The sequence below is a fragment of the Rhopalosiphum padi genome, chromosome 4 (assembly GCF_020882245.1).
Source record: "Rhopalosiphum padi isolate XX-2018 chromosome 4, ASM2088224v1, whole genome shotgun sequence".
NCBI classification, from domain to species: Eukaryota; Metazoa; Arthropoda; class Insecta; order Hemiptera; family Aphididae; genus Rhopalosiphum; species Rhopalosiphum padi.
This window is the reverse complement of record NC_083600.1, coordinates 41,583,953-41,597,137: the sequence shown is the minus strand read 5'-3', so window position 1 is coordinate 41,597,137 and position 13,185 is coordinate 41,583,953. Positions and strand designations below refer to the sequence as shown.

The window sequence follows — 13,185 nt, the reverse complement described above, 5'->3', positions numbered from 1 at the left end:
TAGAACATAGCATCGTTTGTGATAGCAAATAAACGAAATAGCGAGCACGATTATTGTTATATTCAGCTGTCTCTGTGGGTTACGTACCACCTAGATCCCACGACAAGTAGATCCACGTACGTGGATCACTTTGGACATTTAGAACCTCAAAGACAATTTAGATTCCATATTAACTATAATATCCCACGTCATTTAGGTACCCAGAAATCAGTGGTAATTTAAAAAACTTGTCTAAAAAAAATATTTAAATAATAATTTAAATTTTAAAAATATTATGAAATAGTATGAAGTATTTATTATAATAGGTAAGTACATTAAAACCTAACGATTAACCTAACAGGGTGACTATACTTATTTACAAGCATTGTATGGCCACTTATTCCTTTAATGTTAAATTTATGTTGGACTTTCAAATTTTAGAGTTAACTTTACATAAAGGCCATATTTTTAAATTCAAGTACACAGAAGTTGTACATTGTTTAAGCTATGTCATGTAACGGTATAGACTTATTTTTTCAAATGAGAAATAACCTTTTATTGCGAACAATTAAGCAAATTTTTTTTTTGAAATATTTATCAAACTACATCCACATAATAGTCTTTCTGGCAATATTAAACTTGACCGGCTTTTGTTAGTGTACTTGTAAAATAATAACTAATATAATAACTATACCTGGAGTCTTTTTTTAACAAGTCAAAGAATATTTTTTAAATATTAAATATTATTTTATTGAAATACTTAATAAAACGTTAATATTTCTTGTTTCTTGATATAAATAATTATTTAATTGATATTTAATAAAAAAAATGTATGCAAGGTAACTATAAGATAAGAATAACAGTGTTAGGTAATTTTCCACACCACCTTTATTATTAAACGACGTACAATAACATTGTCCGTATTGTTTAATAACTTTATGAGGTATTACACGAGGCGCGTTTTTTTATTGTGGTGTCCCCAGTAGGCCTAATCCACATCGTAAGCGAGAACGCATTATATTCAGGGGCGTATTTAGGTAGGGGCTTTGGGTCTAGTTGTCCAGAACGGCGAATTTCGTACTTTATGAGTACTGGCGCAGTGACGTCAATAATTAATAATTTTCACAACAAATGTGTGCCATTGCCATAGAGGTATAAAATACTATATAGTATTTATATAACATGGTATTCTATGGTATTAACAGTTTCACCATTGCGCGGCGTAGAAGTTTTTTAATTTTTTTTTAATGGGGAGGGAGGCTGCAAAATATGTGTTGCCTTTATCATAAAATTCCTAAATACGCCATTGATCATATGAATGCATTCAAATAATAAAAAAAAATATACAATAACTTAAACTATGTGGATATTAATAATACTATATAATATAAAACGGGTAATGTGTATAATATATGTGTGTTGCCGGCCGGCGTAGTCAATGTGTTGGATGAGTGGATGAGAGATGAGCGCTAATGCGTAAAGGGGGGACAACTAAATTAAGTGATCTTCTTTTTGATGCTGCCAATCTTCCTCCGGGTTGAAACGAAACCGAGTGCCGACACATTTCCCATCAGCTTTCTGACAAATTCTTCTTCACTAATAAATATTATATAATTATATATAGTATACTGTACCTACTACGACTCTAAAAGTTATAATATAATACGAACAAATCCTTTGGACAGTTGATTATCAGTTGAATTTCTTTTTGCTGCTGCTAGACGTCCTTTGTGTTGAAATACAGCCGAGTGCTGACACATTTTCCATCAGCTTTGTGACAAAATCTTCTTCACTAATAAATATTATATATTTATATATAGTATACTGTACCTACTACGATTCTAAAAATTATAATATAATTATACAAACAAATCCTTTGGACAGTTGACATTAAGATGAGCTTCTTATTGATGCTGCCAATCTTCCTCCGGGTTGAAACGAAGCCGAGTGCTGACACATTTTCCTTCAGCTCAATGACAAATTCTCCGTCGGTGGGTAGTCCATGATCCAGCCAAATGTTCGGTTCCTATAAAACTTCAAATAATGTGCTGATTAAATGTAATTTAAATTTATAGTAAAATTTTAATGTTTAAGAAATCTATGTTGGTGTTCTTTTATTTTTGAATTTAAATTAATTTGAAATTTTATATTCATAATTTATCAGTTAAAAATGTAAACATGAACTAAAAAGATTATAGTATATTGCAGTTTAACTTTCTGTTCGGTGGCCACCTTTTTAATTCCTCACTCTCTTTTATAAGAAAGTTAAACAGCACAATAACTATAAAAAAAATATAAATTTAAACATACACAAAGACGAACTAGCTTTGTGATAAGAAAAAAAATTGAAAAAATTAGTAATTTATCAACGTATTATTAAAATAAAAAGAACACCTAAAACCGTAGTACAGTATATTATCTGAAAAAAAAACCTTAAAAATTAAATATAATTTAAGTAAATATTCATAATATACTGTACTACTGTTCAAAAAATTATATTATTAAACAAACACAGCCTTGCGACACTATTATTTTTGTTATTCAGATGAGCTTCTTAATGATACTGCCAATCGTCCTCCGGGTTGACATTATACAAGGATATAGCGTAATTATTTCAGTTTTTTGTTTTTCCGATATTATGGCACGATCTGAAATTTTTTATTTTATTTTACTATTTACCACCCAAAGTAACAAATTGATCCATATTTGCTACAAGAATTCATGACAAACAAAAAATAAACTACATAATTGTAAGATCGTTATACATTTTTCGTTACGTCCACGTCCAGGATCTAAGGTGTACTATTTTACTACTATTCTAATATAATATAATCTCGAATAATACAAATAGTACATGGTTGTTATTTCTCACAATTTTTGTCTACTATAACTAATGAGTAAAATAACTATTTTTTCATTGGACCCTGGAGAATAAAATATGCGTCTACATCAACTAAATCGTCCGACTAGCGCGGATTTTTCATATAAATTTATATATTTTATTTTAAGCTTAAAAAATAATTTTAATCCCAAAAAAAAATAAAATAAAAAAACTTACTTAAGCATCGACTGTTTCCGTGAAACCGAGTTGTATAATACATACTCATACTATTTTTACTGTTTTTAAAATTAATCGATAAGTTCTAACTAATATTATATTTTATTAGTAGAATAAAATATGTGCTTACGTCGATTACATCGTCCGGGTAGACGATTGTTCATATAAATAAATATATTTTATTTTAATTTTAAAATGTAAATTTAATCCTAAAAAAAAATAAGAAAAAAACTTACGTAATCGTAGATTGTTCCCGGAAACCGAGTTGTGTCAATCTTCAGACTATACGTAGTAGTGCACCGCCGCCGAAGAAACTGCAAATTTTCTTCATATCGATCTTCATCGTGATTCTAAATGAGAATAAAAATCCATTTTTATGAAAATAAACAGCACGAAATTAAAATGAAAATACTTGTCATGTACTTCAGTACTGTTCATTAAGACTATTATAGAATTGTTAATCATCTTCGACGAATGTCGTCGATTGTCGTATGCCACAGATGACGAATATTATAATATGATAAATCTATGGTTTTTTTTTTATAGAACTCTTTGTGATATTATACAATCTATTTTTCTATTTTAGCTGTTTGACATATGAACGTAAAATTGAAACATTTAAACTATAGACCAAATCTTTATAGATATTGCAAATTATTAATATTTTATTCTAATGAAAATGATTACAAATTATTTAATTTAATCTATAAAAATAGTGAACTAAACAAAAATAATTATATTATTATATATATTTAAAAAAAAAGAATTATGATTTATGATTAATATCGTTGTTTCTGAGTTATTATTTCTGCATACTTTTGGTTTTAATCACGCAGTGCCTTAACTTAATCTTACATATTTTTACATGTAAACTTACATATATATATCTGAAGACACCTATCATAATAAAAACAAATTCATACATTTCCTTTATTATGGTTTCATGTAACAAATAGTACCTAGTCAATGCTTTGGGGAATTCAATTATCAGTACCATTTTACAAAATAATCAAAAATTACATTAAATTAAAGATAAAGAAGTAATTATTACAATGTTGCTTTATACATTAGTTATTAAGTTTATTACTGTAATTAGTGTGTGAAATTTGAATTTGAAAGAGACAGTCAGTCAACCTTCATTAATAAGTATAATTTTGATGTATTATGACTTATAATATTATATGTTGATTGATATTGCTAAGTATTTTATTTTTTTTTTGGTGTAAAGTTTGACAAGCTACATTTTTTCCGAAAACATTGCATTTATCATAATTATTATTATAATATTGTATAAATAATAAATATAATTTTATAATTCTTGTTATATACTTTTGAGTTAATAGGTACAACCCTTTCGTAAAATAATTTGAATAAATAATATCTTAAGATTAATCTACGTATGTCAAAAATGCCATTGTGTACGTATAGTATAACATGTACAAAAAACTTTTATGTCCCTACAAATAATGTTTTAAATAATAACAAAATATCGTAAATATACATGATTTCAAAATATTTTGAAAAAATACTATTTGTAAGAAATAATCTCATAAGAATTTAATTAAAGTTTTAAGTATCTAAGATTATTCGTTTTTGAACTATAACAAAATATAAAAATTATTTGAGAAAAAATATTTATTTTTAGGGTGGGTGTATAATAAACATTTAATAAGTTGTAGGTATAATACTGAACTTCAAATAGTCATAACAAATAATGTGACTTTCCGGTAAACATATTATTTTTGTTTTAGGTTAAAAAAAACTAATGAGCATTAGTATATTAAATTTGTATATAAAAAGACAATATTATATAAATATCTGATGAAAAAGTAATTTAAAAATTGTATAGATTTAGACAAAATTTTGATTTTAAACGTTTATAAAAATATAATATCGTGAGTATACTTTTTTTATTGAAGTAATTTAGTAACTGATGAGGAACTTTGTATTAAATTTTAAATCATATTTGCTATCAATAATTTATATCGGCTTAAAAAAAAAAAAATTAATTATTTAAAATTGTTAATTTGTTTTTATAATTATACAATGTATAGGAAATCATAATGTAGACAGTTGGTAAAATTTTCAACATTTTATGATTAGCATTTTTGAATTAAAACTTAGTAAATTAATTAATTTTGTCGAAATTATACAAGTATATAGCGTAATGATTCCGATATTATGACAAGATCTGAAATTTTTATTTTATTTTACTATTAACCACGCATACTTTTTTTATTGAAGTAATTTAGTAACTGATGAGGAACTTTGTATTAAATTTTAAATCATATTTGCTATCAATAATTTATATCGGCTTAAAAAAAAAAAAATTAATTATTTAAAATTGTTAATTTGTTTTTATAATTATACAATGTATAGGAAATCATAATGTAGACAGTTGGTAAAATTTTCAACATTTTATGATTAGCATTTTTGAATTAAAACTTAGTAAATTAATTAATTTTGTCGAAATTATACAAGTATATAGCGTAATGATTCCGATATTATGACAAGATCTGAAATTTTTATTTTATTTTACTATTAACCACGCAAAGTACTAAATATATCATATTTGCTACAAGAATTCATAACAAATAGAAAAACAAACTAAGTAATTTTAAAATCAATATACATTCATTGCTACGTCCAGGATCCAAGTTATAATTGACGAATTAATTTTATTCTTGGCTATTTTTTAACTTTAACCTTTTAGAACTCTCATCACAAATTAAAAACAGTTTGCGGACAAGACAAAAATAAAAATTGTATATTCTTAAATAATTTACTATGAAAAAAAATATTATCTAGAACTTTAAAATAATAAAATATTAAAAAAAAGATTTCATCGTTTAAGAATTTAAAACAATTAAAACGGGTCGTATACAATACCCCGCCGGTTGCCGGCTTTTGGAAATAAAATATAGTTCTAAGTAATCGGGGTGGCAGCTTGTACAAGTCAATAAATATTTATTTAAAGTATAAAAATTAAATTTATTCCTCCCCTAAAATAATAGGAAAATTAACCTACGTAAGTATCCTTCGACGCTTTTCGACGAAAAAAAGTTCAAACGTGCACCGTCACCGAAGAAACATTTATATTTCTTCATTCGTCTTCTTTACGATTCGGAATAGAATTATTGAAATTTTTTATGAAAATGAGAGCACTTGTCTTGTACTGAAGGCTGTTGTTTGACGACTGTTCAATAAAATTATTAGAATGGTTAATCGTCTCCTACAAATGACGACGATTGCCGTTTGCCATGGATGATAAATATTATTATAATATTATAATAATATAATAATAATAGATCATATGTTTTTTTATAGAACTCCTTTTATAGGATTTATTTTTATATTTCTGCAGCTATCTTGCATACGAAACTTTTGGTATCTAATTAATTTCATACGTAAAACCAAAATAATTGTATATCCTGAATTTTTTTATAAATTATAATTTTATTATTTAAATAGTTGTTTAGTAAAATTTCTCACCAACAAATAAGAACATCTTCGACCAGCATAATTTTACATTGTACACAATGCATTAATGCATTATACATTGAAAATTGAATTCAAATTGTACAAATTCGTTATAGTGACATACTTAACCTAGTCTACATGTAGTACGTAATTGTAGTCACCTACTATAAGTACTACGGATTGGCTGAACTAAATGATTAATAATTTTAAAAATATTTAAAAGTTTTATCATTAAACTGATATTACATACTAAATAGTTAATAGATTATGATCTACGTATAATAAAGAAGGACTTACAAAATCAATAAAACCAATTTCTAAATACAAGCAGTTATTCACATTCGACTCGTTATATACACATGTGACTATATTATTTTCGTTTCGGTACCGTCCTGTTTAGGAATAATACATACCTATACACATACTATTTTTTAATGATTTTAAAATAATCAATAGGTTCTAATGTTATTATGCTCAGATAATTTGCGATATTAATAATATATATATATATAATAAATGCATCTATTTATGGTATTATGCTATTGTTATTTTATCCTATAAGTGTATAGTCAAAATATTTCGAAAATTATAATATGTATAAGAAATGCAAACATTAACATTTGATGAAATTTTCAAATAACTACAGTTATTCATTTTTAAATTACTACAACAAAACAAAAATCGGTTGAGCAGAAATAGTTATCACAGAAATATGAAATGAATATCTATTAATGTCTAAAAAATTCAAAATTCAGACAATTATAAAAAAATATTAATGCGTCTTTTCAGAAAACTTTTTATTTTTGTTATGGATAAAAAAACTTATATTAGTCAATTACTCGGCCAGTTAAAAATGAAAAATGCTATTTATACAATTAATATAAATATAAATTATTATATAAAATGGGTCTGTTAATATACTAATATGACGATTATGAAATTTTGGTCTCCCGTATTTTATGCATCGCGCGTTCGGGAATAAAATATGCATATACGTATACGTCACCCGGCGTGTAGCAGATTGTCCGGTGCAATAAGTATGTATTTATTTTATGTCTAAAAAAGTAAATTAAAGCTCCAAAAGTATAGAAAATCAAACTCACGTAAAATCGATTTTTTTTTGTGAAACTTAGTTGTGTCATATTTAATGTCCACACGTTCAGTAACCACATCGCCGACCCAGGAACACCTTTCCTCGTCCGTCTTTACCACGTTTCGAATTGAAGATATTGAGATATTTCATAAAAATAAGCTGAACAGAACGGCATATGCGTGTAAAATATTATATATATTAAAGAACGGTTTAACGATTTGTACGTCTATTTTTTTCTCCGTTAAAATTATTACAACCGTCAATCGTCTCCGACGAATAGCGAAGATTGATGATTACCATAGATTATAGATTAATATGATAGATCCATATCCATAGATTATGTACTGTATTATTATGTTGTAATATTATTATTAGCCAGACATTTAAATTTATTCGGGAGTCTGCCGTTCGAGAGACTCAATTGTGTACTTATACAAATTTTATATGCATGACAAGGTGGAGGGAGGGGTAGATTGTATAGATGTTATTCAGGACATTGAGACTAGACTAATTTAAAGTTTCTGTCATTAGCATTGCATAAATTAGTAATTAGTTGTTGTTATCGATATTTTTCGCCCGTATTATTATTTAATGACACCCGTCTTCTCATTATTAATGTAAAAATATTATAATATTATCAATAATCAGTATTAATACCGAAAACCATCATAATTATTTTCCAAATAGACAAAAATATTAATTTATAGGTATTACAATTTTCTTCAAACTTTTTTTATTGCTTTACTACTTTTTTTATGGTGTGTCCGCCGTCTCAAAGACTCCTGACGAGCCGCCATTGCAGGTGTTAATAAGTTTATGGCATAAACAGCTTAAAACTAATCTACATAATATTTTGAATACTTCTCTGTTATAGTGTTAAATAATAATACACGAATTGGTGTCTTTAAATAATATTTTTGTAATAACTTAAAACAAAATAGATAATTATACCTATATAATCGTTATTTTTCGTTAAAATATACAGTTTTGTCAATATTCAAATTTGGTATATGTACTAACAGTAGCGCCGAACACGGGTAGAAATAAATATAGTACCATTCGAACGTAACTAACTAAACATTTTTTTAGTAGGTGGGTCTAACACCAGCATTTTTTTCACATAACATGAAATATAGATCGGCGCCACTGAACTTACGACTAACCTCTGAGACTGGGAGTGAGAATATGAATTGAGTTAAGACTTTTAAGCAATAATAATAATAATATAATAGTAGCTATAGTTATATAGTTTTACTAAGTTATATATAGGTACTATAACTATATTCTGATTAATATAAAAAAAACATAAGATGGTGACCAGACATGATGAGTTATGGCTATTATAACTGAGAAGTGAAATGTTCAGTAACTTCAGTTACTACATTTTAATTTTTTATTAGATGTGTAAACGAAACCTAACATTATGAAAGCTTTAGTTATGAAATAATTTATGCGTGTATTATTAAAACATTAGGTTATATGTAATAGAAAATATTTTTTAATTGTCTATTAAACAAAAATTATATGGATTATGCTAGTAACTTGTGTTATACTAGTGTTACTACGATATAATAACGTAAAAGCATTTAAATACATTGATAATTAAAAATTAATAATACTAATTACAAAATTAATTAATTTGTAAAATCCTTATGATTATTTTAATCCCCCGTCATTTAGATCCTCATGCGTCATTTTAATCTCGCGTCAATTGGATCCTCTTGCGTCAGTTAGTCACCGGGATCTAGCTGTCGAGAGATCTATGTGACCGTTCACCGTCTCTATGATACACAGATATAGATAATTATTATCTATATCTGTGCTGTGATATTACTTTACTATATTGGCAATTGCACAAATGCCACTAATCACCCGATCAGATCGATCATCACCTAACTGGCATACACCGCACATTGTAGGTAATAGGTACGTTTTATTAGTTAATAGTACGATTTAAGATATCTTTAATCGTGGTTAATAGTTATTGACATTATTATTTATTGTAGTGTTGAGAAGAAGAACATTCAAAGACGAAGATTTAATTGAATTTTAGGGTGGTATTTGGCAATAAAGTTGCAAAATAGGTACCTATTTAATAACTTGAAAATTGTTCAATAATTTGGAGGAGATGAGCCCCCAAAGCACCACCCAATCACCATCTATGAGAACATTATATTACTTATTATTACTTAGAGACTATGTATCCGCTAAATAAAGTCGAGTGTAAAATTATGACCCTAGGCAGTGGCGTAGCCAAGTGTGGCTTAAGGGGGTATAGCCTCCCCCATTGGCCGTATTTTTTAAATTGTTTTAATAAATAATAAATTTAAATTATTTAAATTAGTAAATACGTTAATGGCAAATAAACGTTAATATGTTATCAGTATTTTTGTTTTGTTTTGTTTATGATTTTCAATAATTCATGTTAAAAGTATTTAGCCCCCCCCAATAAAAAAAATCCTGGCACGCCTCTGACCCCCTGGGACTGTCCGGACAGTCCGGATTTGAGAAATGTCCGAATTTTCTACAGTAAACCGTTTAACATTGTTGAAACAAACATAATACAAAAAGTTATGTCAAATGACAGATTTTTGTGTTCACTCAGTATAAATATAGTATATGTAATTTCCATTTTTGTTAATATTTTTTCCCGGAACGTCACGATAAGCGACTATAGGTACCCATTATTGTCACAAAAAAAATTGTTAAAATAACACATTTTTTAACATATTTAACCTAATAAGTAATAACTCTTATGTACTTATGTAGATATTTTTGATTTTATTCATAGATCTAAATAAATATAAAATTGTATTAATGAAATAAAAATATTGTTTATCTTCAATTTTACTCCTCCCCCTAAAACGGAAACGACATCCGGATTTGGTCTAAAAACATGATGGTAACCCTAGCTACGGCTATAAACTAAACAATAAACTGTATTATATTTTAACTGAGAGTTATAAGATGTGTAATGTATTACTAACAAATATGTCAGTTTTGGCAAGAAGTTAAATTTATTATAGACCTTTTGTCTTATACACAAAGGTAAATAGGTAACAATTTATTCTAGTGTAATATGCAAGTGTATTAGCCATTAGGAATAGTCGTATAGACATTTATTTATTTTTTATTTATTGATCCAAATTAGGCTTATTTCAAGGGCATATTTAAGAGGGGCCAAAAGGGGGCATTATCCCCCCCATATCTCGTATTTTTTCTAAATAATACATCAATTAATAATTTATTTAAAAAGTTTTCCGTTTAATAAAGATTGTAAATCGTAATGATATCATACTTTGCATAATAAGAATTGTATGCCTATTTAGGTAGTCAACTTTAAATTATTTTTAATTTGTATAGAAGAAAAATGAATTTCGACTCCCCCCCCCCCCGTAGTTACAACTCAAATACGCCCTTGTCTTATTGACTAAACCTGAACCTAACTATTTTATCAGTCTCTTTATTCTGCTGCTACCCTCCTGACTCTCTATCATGGTATGTTTGGTTGAATCTTCTTCACGTCGGTTTACTCAATGTTCTTTTACTCGAAAGTTCTAACCTAACCATTTTTCAGTAGCTTCTCTTTTTTTATCTCTTTTACAATAATATACCATTTTTGAAAATATTTTACCGATTTTTAAGTCATTCATTTTGTAACAATTGATTTATATACTTAACTATGCAAAAAGAAAATATTTATACATCACAACTAGCTGTCTCCGTGCACTTCATCGCCCAAACAAAATGCACTCGCGTGCTAACAATGCTAACATTTAGTAAACGAATAAAAACTATTTTTGGTTTTCTGATTTGGTGTATAGATGATATCTCTGACATAGTGATATATCAATTTTACATAACTGTCCCGCCTAGAGTTGCATTTTTTCAATTGATTTACCGATTATGTATCATTTGTTAAAAATAATATATTATTCGAATAACCGATTAAATAATGGCACAGCCTCAAAACATAATAAAAAGGTAATATATTGAAGTCATTAACCGGGATAAAAACTCTCCTCTCTTATGACGAAGATAAAATTACACACATTGATCATAATTTTATCAAAATCGGTTGAGTAGTTTCAGAATGCATCGATAACAGGTTTATGTATATTATATTCGATGTATTTGTATATTCATATCTATACAATGTATACATTTACACGTTTATTTTAATTAGTAGATAACTCAGAGGTTTTTTAATTAAGACAAATGCTATTGCGATAGAAACCTTATCTGTGATATACTCTTTCGTTTAAAAAAAAAATCAAGAAGATCTGATAAGTACTTCCAGAGTTTACCCTGTACAAAGATTTTCATTACACATTAATATATACTTAGATTCATAATATAATTAATATAATATTATTAGTTGCCAGTAGGATTGAGTAATTTTAATTTATAATTAATAGTTATTTTCAATAATAGTTCAACCATATTATACACTTATAGATTTATTTATATTTTATATTAGATTTAGATACATCATTTAATAGATTGAGACTATTTAATATTTGTATATAAATGTTTTTGTTGTATAATATTAGAATGTAAAATAATATCCAAAATATACATTATTTACTTAATTATTTTTGATAAATATTAACTATAAATTGACAATTGAATAATTCTATAACTTTCTTTTTCACAATTATTGCAATGCAAAAATATTAAAGGCCTTAACCGAGATAAAAACTAACCTATAATTTAATTAGGACCAAATTACACACAGTGTAAAAAAATTTCATCAAGATCAGTCCAGTAGTTTCGGAGTTCCTCCTGGATAAACATTGTGACGAGGGCCGGCACGAGGATATGGCGACTCAGGCGGTCACCTATAGGGCGCCATTTTCAGGAGGGTACAGTAATTGTTTTTACAATTTTTCAAACTTTTGCCAGTAATATTTTTTTTTTTTTAAATATAAAATATCTAAAACTTTGTACTGAAATATTGATAATTATTATTATGGTTATTTCGTTTAGCCATATATTAAAATAATATAAGTATAGGCGTACTAACTACTAACGTAGAATGTTTATTGTATATGTTGCTCTATGTCTATAAATATTATAATATTATATTATACAAACTACAAACATTATATGTATGTAATATCATAATATGTTTTTTTTTTATTAGACGATATAACAAATTATGTACAAGTTAAGATCATTGATATCTATTCTATAATCAATAGCATAATAATATATCATCTTTTCGTATTTCTGTCCATGAACAATATTGTTTTCAGAGTATTATAATTAGAGCTCGGGATTTATAACACTTAAAATCATTAAAAAGCGCTTAAAAACATAATTATAAGCACTCAAATAAGCATTTAAAATACTTAAATATTTAAAATATTTATTCAAAAATATTTTTTACGTGATAAAAAGTAGGTAGGTACTAGACATAATTTTTAACTGTGCTAAAAATAATATAATAATTAAAGATTACAAAAAATATTGAAACAAAATGATTAGGAAAAGTTTCTAACTAAAAAATCAAACTTCACTGTCGAGACATTTTGCCTTATTCTTTATAGATTTTCTAACCGATTTTCTGAAA

General features: G+C 26.6%; 1 long non-coding RNA gene across 1 annotated transcript; it reads right to left on the bottom strand.

Moving 5' to 3' along the window:
- Positions 1-797: 797 nt before the first annotated feature.
- On the bottom strand, positions 798-2,384 carry LOC132930343 (uncharacterized). The gene is made up of 3 exons (XR_009662214.1): positions 1,845-2,384; positions 1,650-1,771; positions 798-1,575 (listed from the first exon to the last, which is right to left on the bottom strand). It is a non-coding gene; the product is annotated as an uncharacterized LOC132930343 (long non-coding RNA).
- Between the last annotated feature and the right edge of the window lie 10,801 nt (positions 2,385-13,185).